The sequence below is a fragment of the Oncorhynchus gorbuscha genome, linkage group LG16 (assembly GCF_021184085.1).
Source record: "Oncorhynchus gorbuscha isolate QuinsamMale2020 ecotype Even-year linkage group LG16, OgorEven_v1.0, whole genome shotgun sequence".
NCBI lineage: Eukaryota > Metazoa > Chordata > Actinopteri > Salmoniformes > Salmonidae > Oncorhynchus > Oncorhynchus gorbuscha.
Window position 1 is genome coordinate 67339759 of NC_060188.1, and position 18474 is coordinate 67358232.

The window sequence follows — 18474 nt, forward strand, 5'->3', positions numbered from 1 at the left end:
GAAGCTTGGCCCCAGTGATGTACTGGGTCATTCTCACTACCCTCTGTAGTGGCTTGCGGTCGGAGACTGAGCAGTTGACATACCAGGCAGTGATGCAACCAGATGCTCTCGATGGTGCAGCTGTAGACATTTTGAGGATCCATGACAAATCTTTTCAGTCTCCTGAAGGGGAATAGGTTTTGTCGTGCCCGCTTCACGACTGTCATGGTGTGCTTGGACCATGTTAGTTTGTTGGTGATATGGACACCAAGGAACTTGAAGCTCTGCTCTCAACCTGCTCCACTCATCCGTCGATGAGAATGGGGGAGTGCTCGGTCCTCTTTTTCCAGTAGTCCACCATAATCTCCTTTGTCTTGATCACGTTGAGGGAGAGGTTGTTGTCCTGGCACCACACAACCAGGTCTCTGACCACAGCCTGTAGGGAGGTCTCGTTGAAGTCGGTGATCAGGCCTACCACTGTTGTGTCATCGGCAAATTTAATGATGGTGTTAGAGTCGTGCCTGGCCGTGCAGTCATGAGTGAACAAGGAGTACAGGAGGGGGCTGAGCATGCACCCCTGAGGGGCCCCCGTGTTGAGGATCAGCGTGGCGGATGTATTGTTACCTACCCTTACCATATCCTTAGCTTAGTGATGAGTTTTGAGGAAACTATGGTGTTGAACGCTGAGCTGTAGTCAAAGAATAGCATTCTCACATAGATGTTCCTTTTGCCCTGGTGGGAAAGGGCAGTGTGGAGTGCAATAGAGATTGCATCATCTGTGGATCTGTTGGGGCGGTATGTAAATTGGAGTGGGTCTAGGGTTTCTGGGATGATGGTGTTGATGTGAGCCATGACCAGCCTTTCAAAGCACTTCAAGGCTACAGACGTGAGTGCTACGGGTCGGTAGTCATTTACGCAGGTTACCTTAGTGTTCTTGGGCACAGGCACTATGGTGGTCTGCTTAAAATATCTTGGTATTAGACTTGGACAAGGAGATGTTGAAAATGTCAGTGAAGACACTTGCTAGTTGGTCAGCGCATGCTCGCAGTACACGTCCTGGTAATCCGGCGGCCTTGTGAATGTTGACCTGTTTAAAGGTCTTACATCGGCTGCGGAGAGCGTGATCACAGTCTTCCGGTACAGCTGGTGCTCCCATGCATGTTTTAGTGTTATTTGGCTCGAAGAGAGCATAGATGTAGTTCAGCTCATCTGGTAGTCTCGTGTCACTGGGCAACTCTAGGCTGTGCTTCCTTTGTAGTCTGTAATGGGTTGCAGGCCCTGCCACATCTGACAGACGCCAGAGCCTGTGTAGTAAGACTCAATCTTAGTCCTGTATTGACGCTTTGCCTGTTTGATATGGCTTTGGGATACGGAGCGTAGGAGATGCGCATAGGCCACTGCGAGTGCACAGGCCTTATGTTTATCGGGACATTAATGTTAGATTATTATGTGGCTACTAGCAGTGGGTATTATATTTATAGTTAACGATCTAGCTAATGTGTTTTGAGTTTCCACTTACTCAGGCAGTGAACTAGCCCCAAATAAATTAAAATATTGATAATTCTGTAGCCCTATTTTAACAGTAAAATATAACAATAGCTTAATTGTCAAACCAAAATGCATGACAATCACTGGATTAGGTTGCATATTAAAATATTTTGAATCACAACATGAAAAGATGACGAAAAAGTATTTATTGAATACTGTCTCAGTAGTCTATTACACTTAAATAATGCACTGAGAGTGACTTTATAAGATGATCAAAAGATATATATATTACGTAACGCTGTGAAAAAAATTGGTGTGACCAAATCCTGGGCTGGTGCCACGAACTGAAAACTGTAGTGGCACAAGCGCCACCAGGGAAAATTTTAGTCTGGAGCGCTGTCTTTAGTCAACATCTAAAGACTCAAACCCAGCAGGTGGTCTCTGACCTTGGGCGGCTGCTCCATCTCTGGCAGGCGGATCCAGGGGCCGCGGTCCTCCCTTGTGCGAGGCTGTGGGGCGGGGCTCTCGGAGGTGGGGTCGGAGTTCTGTCGGACCAGCTCCCTGGAGTGGACAGGGCGGGGGGTGGGGGTAGGGGATGGGTCCTGGGTGGGGAAGGCGGACATGGTCTTAGTGGGCTGGTCACACAGGGACTGGGAGCGGGGGACAGGGGCAGCGTAGGGCTTCAGCGGAACCAAGTGGGCCATCTGGAACTGCAAGGGGGCAGCGGTGAGGAAGGAGGGAAGGGAGTGTGAAGGTGGAGGAGCGGGCAGGGTAAGGCAGTGAGAGCAGGCAGGATAGAGTGGGACAGGATTGTGCATGTTGAGGATTGAGGATTGTGCATGTTTTAAGATGGGGAAGAGAGGGATTTTTGCCATTTTATGAAATGTCAATAAAACAATATGAAAGCAATAAGAAGGGGAGAGGGTGGGTCCAGGAGGAGAAGGGAGAAAAGGAAGGTAAATAAGATTGGAAATAAATACAGTTCAAAGAAGCATTATTAGACAGGGGGTAATGCAGCTCAAGAAAGAAAGACAACGCAGTCGCCACTGTGCTAAACCAGTATTTGACCAAAATGTCTGCAATGTTGTAACACGGGAAAACATACAAATAAATTACACACTGACTAATACATTTCCAGATGAACACCAACACACCTTGCCCTGTCCCCCCTGAGGTTCAACAGGCCGCTGCATAGGCGGGGTCTGAGTAGCCTGGCCCCCTCCGGATTGGCTGATGGAGTCGGAGCGTGATTGGATGGCAGTGTCAGAGACAGTGGTGCAGATTTTGGGTGAGCCCTGCCTGTTGAGCTTACTGCGCTCCTCCACCTGAGACAAAAGGAGAAAAGGAAAGGGAGGCAAAGATGGGGGACAGGAGACAGGGAAAGGGAGGAAGAGAGCATATCACACAGAGATGTCGATTCAGACTAACTTTCAGGAAAAAAAGATGACACCTAAGGTGATACTACATAACTGCTTGAATATGCTAGCTTGTTACAGGGAAATAGCTAAATGTATTCCACTGGTATTAGTCTACATTACTCCAGGTTATAAAACACTATGTAATGAAAGGTGTGGTTCCTAGGGTTATCTAGGAAGTAAGAGCATGTTCCACTGTTCCTGTCTGTGTGGTTATTGTACCTCTCGGGCCCAGGCGGGCTTGTTGTTGGGCTCCAGGTTCTTGCTGTAGTGGTATAGGGGCTGGGGCTTCTTGTCCTGTTGCTGCTGCTGCAGAGACACCAGGTAGGCATGCTCCTGCTGCAGCTGCCTCTGCAGACGCTCAGACTGCCTCTGCTCCTCCAGCTGCTTACGTTTATACTCCTGCACACACACCATGATACGGTCAAAGCAGACTTACCAAGGACTGAGCATGGCTAGTACACAATACACAACTCTTTGACATGCCCCCAAAACAGACACAATCCCACATACAAAGATGGGGACACCATGCAGGGTACACATAGACAAGGGCTGATTCTCCACTTCTCTCAAGAAACGCTCTGGATAAGAGTCTGCTAAATGACTTAAATGTAAATGTAAATGTAAACGTTCTCATCAAGTAAAAAGCAACATACAGAACATGGAGTGTTTGATGCCTCTAGTGGTGAGAGGTGTGAAGTGCAAGAAGGAGGAGGAGGGTGAGCAGTATGCCCTGCAGGCAGAGGTAGGGGTAGACTAGGGCTGAGGAGAGGAGGTGACTGCAGGAGAAAGGAAGGAAGAGAGTTACCATGAGCAGTGCCTGCTCCTGAAGCAGCTGCTGCTGAAGGATTTCTAACTGCCGCTGTTCCTCCTCTAACTTATTTCTTATGAACTCCTGAAGAGAGGTGGAGGAGGGGTGAAGAGGGAAAGGAAAGACAATGGAGAAGAGGATAGATATAAATAGACCACGATGTAGGTGGGGGGGGGGGGTTTATGACTGTCATACACTAGTTAGTATTCAGGCCTAGTGATTTGTAGTGGCTTTAAAGTTATACTTTCACACTGAAAGCTAAAATGGTATTAGCTATTTTCTATTGAATATCTACTGTAAAGACTACAATACAGTTCCATATAGGCATCACCTCTATCAGTGCTAGATGCAGGTTAGTTATCGTGAAGAAACGGGCCATGGTAGGAGAGTTAAAGGTTGGAGAAAAGAAGACTAGGATAGTAGATTATAAAACGTAGGTTGACTGTGATATAATGCCAGTCACTGTGTGGTAGAGGTAGAGCGGAAACGTAGCAGCAGAAACTGAGCTCTTGCACAGAAAACAGAAAACAAACTAATTTAGATCCCGGCTGCCATGGCAACCAGCACACAGACATTCCACAGCTAGAATGGCTTGCAGTAGGCTGCAGATTAGGCTACACCCACACCTCTCCCCAATTGGCTGATTGTGCTCCGTTGCTTCTCGTGGTTGGTTACCTGCTCCCTCTCAGCCAGCCTCCTATCCTCCTCCCTCCGTATATCGTCAAGTCTCCGATGGGGGCCCTTTTCTTGCTGTCTCACCATCTCTCGCTCTTTTCTCTGTTGCTGAGAGGGATGACAGGAGAGAGAAATTTGTGTGGAGGCCACATTTTTTTTACATTAGTTGTGGTTATAATGGATGCCTTGCATAAACCTTTAGTTTTTTTCCCCCTCCACCGCGAGAGGAAATGGAAAGAGAGAGAGGAAATGGAGAGCGAGCGAGCGAGCGAGAGAGAGAGAGCAAAAGAAAAGAGCGAGAGACAGCGAGAGAGCAAAAGAGTGAGCGAGTGTGAAAGAGAGAAAGAGCATGTTAGGTGTGAGTCACTGCCAGCCCCCGTTACCAACAGCCACTGCAGCCCTGCTCCTCTGCTGAGACCACACAGCTCCCTGATTCAAACACTTGGCCAGTTGTTCTTTTAATTGTTATCACCCTGAATAGTTTTAAGCAGCCTTCTGAAAAGACACTACAGCCTCCCTATTAAAACAACTCCCTGAAGAGAGTATGCCTCTTAGAATTAAGATAGCACTTGCTAATGACACGTTTTACATTTAAATGTCCGTCTTCTCTTTTGTTGTTGAGAATTAATGATTAACAATCTCGAGACAATATTGAGCTATCATTTTTAGTTCTCTCCCTGACGCTAAGTTGCTTCCTGACCTTGTGATAATCAATTCCCATCTACTCCACACTGTATGCAGGTAATCCAACATTGAGATTTCAATCCAGTGGAAGTATTTTAATTGGCACAGAAATTATGTGCAATTATTCATAATTATCATTAATAAAAATGTATTATAGATATCGTCAAACCGTTGGTGTTACCAACTTGCTAAATTAGCAAGCTTCATATCCTGCTGTATTACGGTATCTCCCTAAACAGTGGCAATGTACATAACAGCTTAGTACAATCCCAGTAAACCGGTCTACTGTGAAAGCCTTAACTTGGAGTGACATAAATAGCTAGATAAAAGGCTTGTGATGATTCATTCTTTGTAAGGTGGGATCAAGTCAGCTGAACCATGTTGGTCACAGGTTTTACCTCAAAGGGTAAAAACGTGGTTTGATTAAGCAAGCTAAAGAACACAAACTGCAGTTGATAAGGTTGCCAGTGAGTGAGTGAGTGAGTGAGTGAGTGAGTGAGTGAGTGAGTGAGTGAGTGAGTGAGTGAGTGAGTGAGTGAGTGAGTGAGTGAGTGAGTGAGTGAGTGAGTGAGTGAGTGAGTGAGTGAGTGAGTGAGTGAGTGAGTGAGTGAGTGAGTGAGTGAGTGAGTGAGTGAGTCTGTCTGTCTGTCTGTCTGTCTGTCTGTCTGTCTGTCTGTCTGTCTGTCTGTCTGTCTGTCTGTCTGTCTGTCTGTCTGTCTGTCTGTCTGTCTGTCTGTCTGTCTGTCTGTCTGTCTGTCTGTATTAGAGGGAGGTCGGCCGATTAATTAGGGCCGATTTCAAGTTCATATAACAATTGGAAATCGGAATTTTTGGACACCAATTTGGCAGTTTTTTTTTTGTTTTTTGTTTTTACACCTTTATTGAATCTTTATTTAACTAGGCAAGTCAGTTAAGAACACATTCTTATTTTCAATTACGTCCTAGGAACGGTGAGTTAACTGCCTCGTTCAGGGGCAGAACGACAGATTTTCACCTTGTCAGCTCGGGGGAATCAATCTTGCAACCTTACAGTTAACTAGTCCAAAGCTCTAACCACCTGATTACATTGCACTCCACGAGGAGATTGCCTGTTACACGAATGCAGTAGAAGCCAAGGTAAGTTGCTAGCTAGCATTAAACTTATAAAAAACAATCATAATCACTAGTTAACTAGTCCAAAGCTCTAACCACCTGATTACATTGCACTCCACGAGGAGATTGCCTGTTACGCGAATACAGTAGAAGCCAAGGTAAGTTGCTAGCTAGCATTAAACTGAACTTATAAAAAACAATCAATCAATCATAATCACTAGTTAACTACAAATGGTTGATGATATTACTAGTTTATATAGCGTGTCCTGCGTTGCATATAATCGATGCGGTGCGTATCGTTGCTCCAATGTGTACCTAACCATAAACATCAATGCCTTTCTTAAAATCAATACACAGAAGTATATATTTTTAAACCTGCATATTTAGCTAAAAGAAATCCAGGTTAGCAGGCAATTATTAACCAGGCGAAATTGTGTCACTTTTCTTGCATTCATTGCATGCAGAGTCAGTGTATATGCTACAGTTTGGGCAGCCTAATTTGCCAGAATTTTACGTAATTATGACAAAACATTGAAGGTTGTGCAAAGTAACAGGAATATTTCAATAAATGGATGCCACCCCTTAGATAAAGATAAAGGAACGGTTCCGTATTTCACTGAAAGAATAAACGTCTTGTTTTTGAGATGATCGTTTCCGGATTCGACCATATTAATGACGTAAGGCTTGTATTTCTGTGTGTTATTATGTTATAACTAAGTCTATGATTTGATAGAGCAGTCTGAGCGGTGGTAGGCACCAGCAGGCTCATAAGCATTCATTCAAACAGCACTTTCCTGCATTTTGCCAGCAGCTCTTCGTTGTGCATCAAGCATTGCGCTGTTTATGACTTCAAGCCTATCAACTCCAGAGATTAGGCTTGTGTCACCAATGTGAAATGGCTAGCTAGTTAGCGGGGTGCACGCTAATAGCGTTTCAAACGTCACTCGCTCTGAGACTTTGAGTAGTTGTTCCTCTTGCTCTGCATGGGTAACGCTGCTTCGAGGGTGGCTGTTGTCGTTGTGTTCCTGGAGCTCAGGGAGGAGCGAGGAGAGGGACGGAAGCTATACTGTTACACTGGCAATACTAAAGTGCCGATAAGAACATCCAATAGTCAAAGGTTCATGAAATACAAATGGTATAGAGAGAAATAGTCCTATAATAACTACAACCTAAATCTTCTTACCTGGGAATATTTAAGACTCATGTTAAAAGGAACCACCAGCTTTCCTATGTTCTCATGTTCTGAGCAAGGAACTTAAACATTAGCTTTCTTACATGGCACATATTGCACTTTTACTTTCTTCTCCAAACACTTTATTTTTGCATTATTTAAACCAAATTGAACATGTTTCATTATTTATTTGAGGCTAAATGATTTTATTGTTAAGTTAAAATAAGTGTTAATTCAGTATTGTTGTAATTGTCATTATTATAAATAAAATACTTTATTTTGACGCAAAATCGGCCGATTAATCGGTATCGGCTTTTTTGGGGGGGTGTCCTCCAATAATCGGTATCGAAAAATCACAATCGGTCGACCTCTAGTGTGTGTGTGTATGTATATATATTTTTTTTTTTTTTTATTTTTTTAAATTTTATTTTACTAGGCAAGTCAGTTAAGACTTGAGTTAACAAATTCTTATTTTCAATGACGGCCTAGGAACAGTGGGTTAACTGCCTGTTCAGGGGCAGAACGGCAGATTAGTACCTTGTCAGCTCGGGGGTTTGAACTTGCAACCTTCCGGTTACTAGTCCAACGCTCTAACCACTAGGCTACCCTGCCGCCCCATATGTGTGCGTGTGTGTGTGTGTGTGTGTGTGTGTGTGTGTAGATATACAGTGGGGCAAAAAATTATTTAGTCAGCCACCAATTGTGCAATTGTAAAAAGATGAGAGCCTGTAATTTTCATCATAGGTACACTTCAACTATGATAGACAAAATGAGAAACAAATCCAGAAAATCACATTATAGGATTTTTAATGAATTTATTTGCAAATTATGGTGGAAAATAAGTATTTGGTCACTTACAAACAAGATTTCTGGCTCTCACAGACCTGTAACTTCTTCTTTAAGAGGCTCCTCTGTCCTCCACTCGTTACCTGTATTAATGGCACCTGTTTGAACTTGTTATTAGTATAAAAGACACCTGTCCACAACCTCAAACAGTCACACTCCAAACTCCACTATGGCCAAGACCAAAGAGCTGTCAAAGGACACCAGAAACAAAATTGTAGACCTGCACAGGGCTGGGAAGACTGAATCTGCAATAGGTAAGCAGCTTGGTTTGAAGAAATCAACTGTGGGAGCAATTATTAGGAAATGGAAGACATACAAGACCACTGATAATCTCCCTCGATCTGGGGCTCCACGCAAGATCTCACCCCGTGGGGTCAAAATGATCACAAGAACGGTGAGCAAAAATCCCAGAACCACACGGGGGGACCTATTGAATGACCTGCAGATAGCTGGGACCAAAGTAACAAAGCCTACCATCAGTAACACATTACACCGCCAGGGACTCAAATCCTGCAGTGCCAGATGTGTCCCCCTGCTTAAGCCAGTACATGTCCAGGCCCGTTTGCTAGAGAAGATTGGGAGAATGTCATATGGTCAGATGAAACCAAAATTGAACTTTTTGGTAAAAACTCAACTCGTCATGTTTGGAGGACAAAGAATGCTGAGTTGCATCCAAAGAACACCATACCTACTGTGAAGCATGGGGGTGGAAACATCATGCTTTGGGGCTGTTTTTCTGCAAAGGGACCAGGACGACTGATCCGTGTAAAGGAAATAATTAATGGGGCCATGTACCGTGAGATTTTGAGTGAAAACCTCCTTCCATCAGCAAGGGCATTGAATATGAAACGTGGCTGGGTCTTTCAGCATGACAATGATTCCAAACACACCGCCCAGGCAACGAAGGAGTCGCTTCGTAAGAAGCATTTCAAGGTCCTGGAGTGGCCTAGCCAGTCTCCAGATCTCAACCCCATATAATTTTTTGGGAGGGAGTTTAAAGTCCGTGTTGCCCAGCAACTGCCCCAAAACATCACTGCTCTAGAGGAGATCTGCATGGAGGAATGGGCCAAAATACCAGCAACAGTGTGTGAAAACCTTGTGAAGACTTATAGAAAACTTTTGACCTCTGTCATTGCCAACAAAGGGTATATACATAACAAAGTATCGAGATAAACTTTTGTTATTGACCAAATACTTATTTTCCACCATAATTTGCAAATAAATTAATAAAAAATCCTACAATGTGATTTTCTTTTTTTTCTCTCTCATAGTTGAAGTGTACCTATGATGAAAATTACAGGCCTCTCATCTTTTTAAGTGGGAGAACTTGCACAATTGGTGGCTGACTAAATACTTTTTTGCCCAACTCTGTGTGTGTGTGTGTGTGTGTGTGTGTGTGTGTGTGTGTGTGTGTGTGTGTGTGTGTGTGTGTGTGTGTGTGTGTGTGTGTGTGTGTGTGTGTGTGTGTGTGTGTGTGTGTGTGTGTATGTGTGTATTACCTCTTCCAGGCGGCGGCGCTGTTCTTTCTGCTCCTCGATGCGTTTCTGTCGGTCGTGCAGCAGCTGTCTCTTGTGTTCCTCTGGGTCTCTACGCTGGGCAGCCAGCTGGGCCTGCTGTCTCTTCAGAGCCTCCGAGCGCTCCTTGTTCTCTTGCTGAAGACGCAAGAAGTCCCGCCTCAACGTCGACTCACCCGGCACATTCAGGATGGAGGTACTGGAGGAGAGAGAGGTGGAAGGGTTAGAAAGGAGGATTTAGATATGGAGGAATATAGCAGGATGAGGTGATGAGAGATCATAGTAGAGAATCAGGAGATTGTGACATTAATCTCAGGACACTATATTATTATATTACGGGGGTAGTAATGTTATATGGGTAGTGTTGTGTTACCTGGACTCCCTGTCTTCCCCACGGTTCTCATCCTCCTCATCACTGCCACTGTATTCATACTCTGTCTCCTCTGAGACAAAGGGAGTGAGAGAAAGAATTAACAGAAATGAGAAAGTATATCACATAGTAGTGAAAACATACTAGGTAACTGCCAAAAAGGAAACACATGAGTAAATGAGGGATACAAAGTATATTGAAAGCAGGTGCATCAACACAGGTGGGGTTCCTGAGTTAATTAAGCAATTAAAATCCCATCATGATTAGTCATGTATAAAAATGCCCAGTTGCCCATTATTTTGGCTACTATGGCTAGAAGAGATGTCAGTGACTTTGAAAGAAGAGCCTTAAAGGACCGCAGGGGGTTTAAAGGGTGTGTGGTTGTGTCTCAGTCACCAGATCTCAACCCAAATTAACAATTTGGAGCGGTGCCGAGACAGCATTTTCCACCACCCTCAACAAAACACCAAATTATGGAATTTCTTGTGGAAGAATGACATCACATCCCTCCAATAGAATTGCAGACACTTGTAGAATCTATGCCAAGGCGCATTGAAGCTGTTGTGGCCCAATTACCTATTAAAGACACTATTTTGGTGCTTCCTTTATTTTGGCCGTTATCTGTATGTACATATAATGACAATCCACCCAATCTTCTCAGTCAACCTCAACCCTCCAACCATTATGCACACAGACATGTGCAAAACACAATATCTCATGCCCAACCCAAACAGGCCTCAGTCGGGCCCAGGCCAGCCCTTCCCTCGCTCACCCTTCTCGCCCCTCTTCTTGCGTGTGCGGTCGATGTGGTCTTTGAGCTGGATGCGGACCTGGCGCTCCGTGGGCTGGTCCCGGATGAACGAGTGCTTCAGGAGCTGCTCTGTGGTTGGCCGGCTGGTGTAAGTCTTCACCAGGCAGCCCTCTATAAAGTCTATAAACTTCTTAGACCTGGAGGTGGGGTGGGTGGGTCAGGTGAGGAAGAGGGGAGTGTTGAGTAACAGGTGTTTGGTGGAGAGAGATGGGAGAGCTGGTGTGAGTGGGAATTTTAGGAGGCCAGGTATCTCCTGTAGGTCGCATGTATTTGGGAATGAAAACTATTCCAAGATGAGTGTTCAGAAAGAAAGGAGAAGAACAGGGAAGGTCTGTGTGCATGGGAGTGAAAGAGAGACAAAAAGACAGTCCGAGTATCCATACATTAAATGCACAACAGTGCCTCTATCGGTAGATTTTTCACTGCTATTTTCATTAGGATGTACTTGGGTGTATCAATTGCAGTAAAGTTGTCCACATGACTTGTCTGGAGGCCAATAGCTATCACTAAGGTATGTGCTATAGGTCAACCAAATGAAACACGTGCATTGAGCAACAACTTCATTCAATACATTCTAGTCTTAGTCATTGAATAATTGGTATGAGTAGTTTAAATATGTGATTTGCAGATGACTCGCTTGTTTGAGGTCTAAGAATGTCTTCCTACATGTCTGGTTTGTCAGGGAAAGAATAGTGCAAGTAAAAAAACAGGCTACGTTAGTTTAAGTTAGGGCTGTTGTGGTGACCGTATTACTGCCACACCGGCAGCCACAAGTCAGGAAGGCAGTCAAATTCTACATGACCATTTAGTCGCGGTAATTAGGCTTCTCCAAGAACTGATGCTGGTCATTAGCCTACCAAACTTACTAACTGCCTGGCACTCAGCACAATTGTCCCTCTAAAATAATTTCAAATTTTATTTGTCACATGCGAATAAAAAAAAAGGTGTAGACCTTACCGTGAAATGCTTACTTACAAGGCCCTTAACTCCATTTATCGAACTGCATTTTTGGTTAAGAAAATATTTACAAAATAATGTACATTTACATTCAAAAAGTAAGAAGAAAATTACATAACGAGGCTATATACAGGCGGTATCGAGCCAATGTGTGGGGCGTACAGGTTAGTCGAGGTCATTTATAAAGTGACTATGCATTGATAAACAGCGGGTAGCAGCAGTGTAAAAAGAGGGGGGGGAGATATAAATAGTCCAAGTGTTATTTTTCATTAATCGTTCAGCAGTATTATGGCTTGGGGGTAGAAGCTGTTAAGGTCCCAAACTTGACTCTCCGGTACCGGTTGTAATGCGGTAGCAAAGAGAACAGTCTATGACTTAGGTGACTGGTGTCTGATTTTGTGAGACTTCCTCTGACACCGCCTTGTATAGAGGTCCTGGATGTCAGGAGGCTTGGTCCCACTGATGTACTGGGCAGCGCGCATACCTTACAGACAGATGCCAAGCAGTTGCCATAACAGACAGTGATGCAAACAGTCAGGATGCTCTCGATGGTGCAGCTATTGAACTTCTTGAGGATCTGGGGATCCATGCCAAATCTTTTCAGTCTCCTGAGGGGGAAAAGGTGTTGTCGTGCCCTCTTCACGAGGCGGTATGCAAATTGGAGATGGGTCTAGGATTTCTGGGATAATGGTGTTGTGAGCCATGACCAGCCTTTCAAAGCACTTATTGATGAAGCCAGTGACTGATGTGGTGTACTCCTCAATGCCATGGGTAGGAACCCGTAACATATTCCAGTCTGTGCTAGCAAAACAGTCCTGTAGCTTAGTATCTGCGTCATCTGACCACTTTTTTTATAGACCTGGTGCTTCCTGCTTAATTTTTGCTTGTAAGCAGAAATCAGGAGGATATAAATATGGTCAGATTTTCCAAATGGAGGGTGAGGGAGAGCTTTGCATGTGTCTCTGTGTGAGGTTAAGGTGGTCTAGAGTTTTTTCCCCTCTGGTTGCACATTTAACATGCTGGTCGAAATTAGGTAAAACAAATGTAAGTTTCCCTACATTAAAGTCCCCGGCCACTAGGAGCGCTGCCTCTGGAAGAGTGTTTTCCTGTTTGCTTGTGGCCGTATACAGCTCGTTTAGTGCGGTATTAGTTCCAGCATCAGTCTGTGGTGGTAAACAGACAGCTACGAAGAATATGATAAACTCTCTAGGTAGATAGTGTGGTCTACAGCTTATCATGAGATGCACACCTGAAGTAGAGTAAAACCTTGAGTCTTCCTTAGATATCGTGCACCAGCTGTTGTTTACAAATATACATAGACCGCCACCCCTTGTATTACCAGAGGCTGGTGTTCTATCCTGCCAGTACAGTGTAAAACCCGCCAGCTCTATGTTTTTCATGTCGTCGTTCAGCCACGAAACATAAGATTACAGCTTTTAATGTCCAGTTGGTAGGATATAGGTGCTTTTAGTTTGTCCACCTTATTATCCAGCGATTGTACGTTGGCCAATAGTGTCGATGGCAAAGGCAGATTAGACACTCGTCACCGGATCCTCACAAGGAACCCTGATCTCCTTCCGCATAACCTCTCTTTCTCCTGTGAATGACAGGGATGAGGGCCTGTTCAAGTGTCTGGAGTAATGCCTCTTGTCCGACTCATTAAAGAAAAATTATTTGTCCTGTTCAATGCGAGTAGTCACTGTTCTGATGTCCAGAAGCAATTTTCAGTCATACAAGACGGTAGCAGCAACACTATATACAAAATAAGTTAAACAATGCAATATATAGATAGATTTTTTGCACAGTTGGTTAAGAGCCCATAAAACGGCAGGCATCCCCTCTGGCGCCAATACACATTACACTTCACAACGGTCTTGGTGTATTTGGACCATGAGACCTATAGTCCACGACCAATGCAAATGTATTTGAAAACATAAATCACACAATTAATGAGAGCCCATGAGCTCATGTTGCAGAACATTTCGATCCCATTTGCCTAGTCTATAGAAAGCTATGTTTATTTCTCAGCTTTCCTAATATTAAGCAGATTGCTTATATTTACAACAGGAGTACATACAGCCTGCCTGGCTGGCATGCAGAAAAAAGAAACAGGGAAAAGCATCCTCCATTCGCTATTTAAGTACATAGATGACATGCATTTTTCCCGCTGACCGTTTCAATACAGGTGCTTGATAATGGTCCATTATAAATCAAAAGTGACATATTATTTAGTATATGTGAAGACAAGATTAAACAAGTGTAGTCTGGTGGGTGATAATATTAGTGATTACATTTACATTTAAGTCATTTAGCAGACGCTCTTATCCAGAGCGACTTACAAATTGGTGCATACACCTTATGACATCCAGTGGGACAGTCACTTAACAATAGTGCATCTAAAACTTAGGGGGGTGAGAGGGATTATTAACCTTATCCTTTCCTTAAAGAGGTGGGGTTTCAGGTGTCTCCGACAAGATTGAACAAGGCGTGTGAGGGAGTTTGTTCCACCATTGGGGGCCAGGGCAGCGAACAGTTTTGACTGGGCTGAGCGGGAGCTGTACTTCCTCAGTGGTAGGGAGGCGAGCAGGCCAGAGGTGGATGAACGCAGTGCCCTTGTTTGGGTGTAGGGCCTGATCAGAGCCTGGAAGTACTGAGGTGCCTTCCCCTCACAGCTCCGTAGGCAAGCACCATGGTCTTGTAGCGGATGAGAATGATGCCCAGCATAAGAAACAATGCCTTTTTCTTTGCCACTTGTTTGAATCATAGCCCACAGGCCAGAATGTTCTAACAAGGTTTGTAGCACAACTAAGGTGGTCAAATAACTTCTTAGAATTAAGCACATTAGGCCACTTTACAAGGGTTGTAGAGCCTAACTGGCATATATAACAAATACTTATATCTTGCACAGAATAGGTTGACTTTTGTACTATGGGGGACAGTGGATTGACAATAGGCTAGTGCTTTTGCTGTTCCTACTCATCTTGTTGGCTGATGAAAAGTACATTTTGGACAGTTCTTCCAATATCTTCAATATGCACTTCGGAATTTGGATTAGGACGCGGGCAGTTGTGTCCCAGATGTGCCTGTCTTAATTTATAGCCTATGAGAAAGACCCGATCAGGTGATGGAGAACCGCGCGAGTGAGAAATGCCTCGGATTGGGCAGCACACTCAGGGAGAAGGGCACAATGCAGCACTCCGGGCCTCAAAAGGAGTACCTAAACATAGGAGTACCTAAACTCAGCAAAAAAAAGAAACGTCCTCTCACTGTCAACTGCGTTTATTTTCAGAAAACTTAACGTGTAAATATTTGTACGAACATAATGTTCAACAACTGAGACATAAATTGAACAATTTTCACAGACAGGGGGGGTGTCAAAATCAAAATTAACAGTCAGTATCTGGTGTGGCCACCAGCTGAGCTGCAATAAGTACTGCAGTGCATCTCCCCCTCATGGACTGTTTGATGTTACCCTACTCTTCCATGGCACCTGCAAGTTCCCGGACATATCTGTGGGGAATGGCTCAAGCCCTCACCCTCCGATCCAACAGGTCCCAGACGTGCTCAATGGGATTGAGAACCGGGCTCTTCGCTGGCCATGGCAGAACACTGACATGCCTGTCTTGCAGGAAATCACGCACAGAACGAGCAGTATGGCTGGTGACATTGTCATGCTGGAGGGTCATGTCAGGATGAGCCTGCAGGAAGGGTACCACATGAGGGAGGAGGATGTCTTCACAGCGTTGAGATTGGACTGAGCTTGTCATTGCAGGCAATGATGCTGTGACACACCGCCCCAGACCATGACGGAACCTCCATCTCCAAATCGATCACGCTCCAGAGTACAGGCCTCGGTGTAAAGCTCATTCCTTCGACGATAAACGCAAATCCGACCATCACCCCTGGTGAGTAAAAACTGCGACTAGTCAGTGAAGAGCACTTTTTGCCAGTCCTGTCTGGTCCAGCGACGGTGGGTTTGTGCTCATAGGCGACATTGTTGCCGGTGATGTCTGGTGAGGGCCTGCCTTACAACAGGTCTACAAGCCCTCAGTCCAGCCTCTCTCAGCCTATAGGGGACAGTCTGAGCCCTGATGGAGGGATTGTGCGTTCCTGGTGTAACTCGGGCAGTTGTTGTTGCCATCCTGTACCTGTCCCGCAGGTGTGATGTTCGGATGTACCGATCCTGTGTAGGTGTTTTTACACGTGGTCTGCCACTGCGAGGACGATCAGCTGCCCGTCCTGTTTCCCTGTAGCGCTGTCTTAGGCGTCTCACAGTATGGACATTGCAATTTATTGCCCTGGCCACATCTGCAGTCCTCATGCCTCCTTGCAGCATGCCTAAGGCACGTTCACGCAGATGAGCAGGAATCCTGAGCATCTTTCTTTTGGTGTTAGAGAGTCAGGCCTCTTTAGTGTCCTAAGTTTTCATAACTGACCGTAATTAACTACCGTCTGTAAGCTGTTATTGTCTTAACGACCGTTCCACAGGTGCATGTTCATTAATTGTTTATGGTTCATTGAACAAGAATTCCTTTTTTGCCTAGTTTACTTCTTTGATAACTGCTCAACACAGAATAGTTGCATGTGCGCACGCCCTCAAATCATTGAGAAAATATTTATATTTTATTCAAATTTGTTCAGTTGTGATCGTCATACTATAAAATAATGCCACAGAATTATAGCAAATATTGTCTGCTAAATGAACTAGTGTAGCCCACAGCTATTTGTCATAGCCACATCAGGACCTAACACGGACAACTCAGGGTATGCTATTCTGCTCTTCTGAAATAGACTATGTTTTCTTCATATCATGCTTCTTTAGAACTGTCTAAAATAAATAATGGATTTATTGTGATGGTGTAGGCTATATCACATGGATTTATTATGTGTGGAAACTAGGAGATGCTAAATGTGTTTATGTTAATTAACTGTCAACTACCTTAAGATCGACAGTTACTTGCTTGACATTCACCAGCTGATGAAATTTTGTGACCACCACAGCCCTAGTGATAACATTTCTGTCATGCCACTGTACCATGGCCAGCTGGTGTTGGACGTAAATAGCTCAGTAAAGCACAGCAGGGCTATGGTAAGGAAGGAATCTTATCACTACAAAGGGAGGGCAATAGAGGGTGGGGAGCCAAGAGAAAATAGCTATGTCCTAAAATAAAACTGAAGTTTTAGGAAAAACAGCAGAAACCAAACACTCACCACTTCTTGGACTTAAGTTTGGGAGGGGGGGTTCCTCGGGATGAGGAATAGAGCTCTCATAGGGTGCATGTCACACAGAGCTGGGGGGGAGAGAGAGAGGGGGAGATAATGATGGATTGGTACAAAGCATTTAAATCAAAAGAGCATTAAAATATTGCTTGTACACTACTATACAGTATAAACATGTAATGATCACATAATCCTTATGCATACAACTGTAGTCCCAATCAATATAATGTGCTCTTGATAAACCCGATCCTTATCCTTTCTTTGTTGCCTCACACCTATTGCTCCATTGTCTTGTTTGAGCAACACATACGTATTGTCTTCCAAGCATAGCTAGCTTAACCTGTCTGGTTAGGTTATCAGCACAACAATAACATGCCCTTTGTTAGGACGAATACATTGACGTTAGTTCTGATACTGCCCAAGGCATTCAGTACTTTCAGTGACTACATGTGGTCTTCAGGAAACAGCAAAGGGAGCACCCCCTATCCACATCGACGGGACAGTAGTGGAGAAGGAGGAAAGTTAAGTTCCTCGGCGTACACACCATGGACAAAATGAAATGGTTCACCCACACAGACAGCGTGGTGAAGAAGGTGCAACAGCGCCTCTTCAACCTCAGGAGGCTGAAGACATTTGGCTTGTCACCAAAAACACTCAAACATTTACAGATGCACAATCCAGGCTGCATCACCGCCTTGTACGGCAACTGCTCCTCCCACAACCGCAAGGCTCTCCAGAGGGTACTGAGGTCTGCACAACGCATCACCGGGGGCAAACTACCGGCCCTCCAGGACACCTAGACCACCTGATGTCACAGGAAGGACAAAAAGATCATCAAGGACAACAACCACCCGAGCCACTGCCTGTTCACCCCGCTATCATCCAGAAGGCGAGGTCAATACAGGTGCATCAAAGCTGGGACCGAGAGACTGAAAAACAGCTTCTATCTCAAGGCCATCCGACTGTTAAACAGCCACCACTAACATTGAGTGTCTGCTGCCAACATACTGACTCAAATCTGTAGCCACTTAATAATTAAAAATAAATGTATCGCTAGTCACTTTAAACAATGCCACTTTATAGAATGTTTACATACCCTACATTACTCATGTCATATGTATATACTGTACTCTATACCATCTACTGCATCTTGTCTATGCCGTTCGGCCATCCCTCATCCATATATATACATATTCTAATTAATTCCTTTACACTTGTGTGTGTATAAGGTAGTTGTTGTGAAATTGTTAGACATTATTGCATGGTCGGAACTAGAAGCACAAGCATTTTGCTACACTCACATTAACATCTGCTAACCATGTGTGTGTGACAAATTAAATTTGATACATGGTGATTACAAGACCAGCTTACGTATGTCATTCTTGACAATGTTTGGGAAGTATAAAAACAGTTTATGTGCATCTGTGGGAACTTTTTATGG

General features: G+C 44.4%; 1 pseudogene; it reads right to left on the reverse strand.

Moving 5' to 3' along the window:
- The window catches only part of LOC123998782, a 36453-nt pseudogene that overhangs the window by 10430 nt on the left and 7549 nt on the right, over window positions 1-18474 (reverse strand).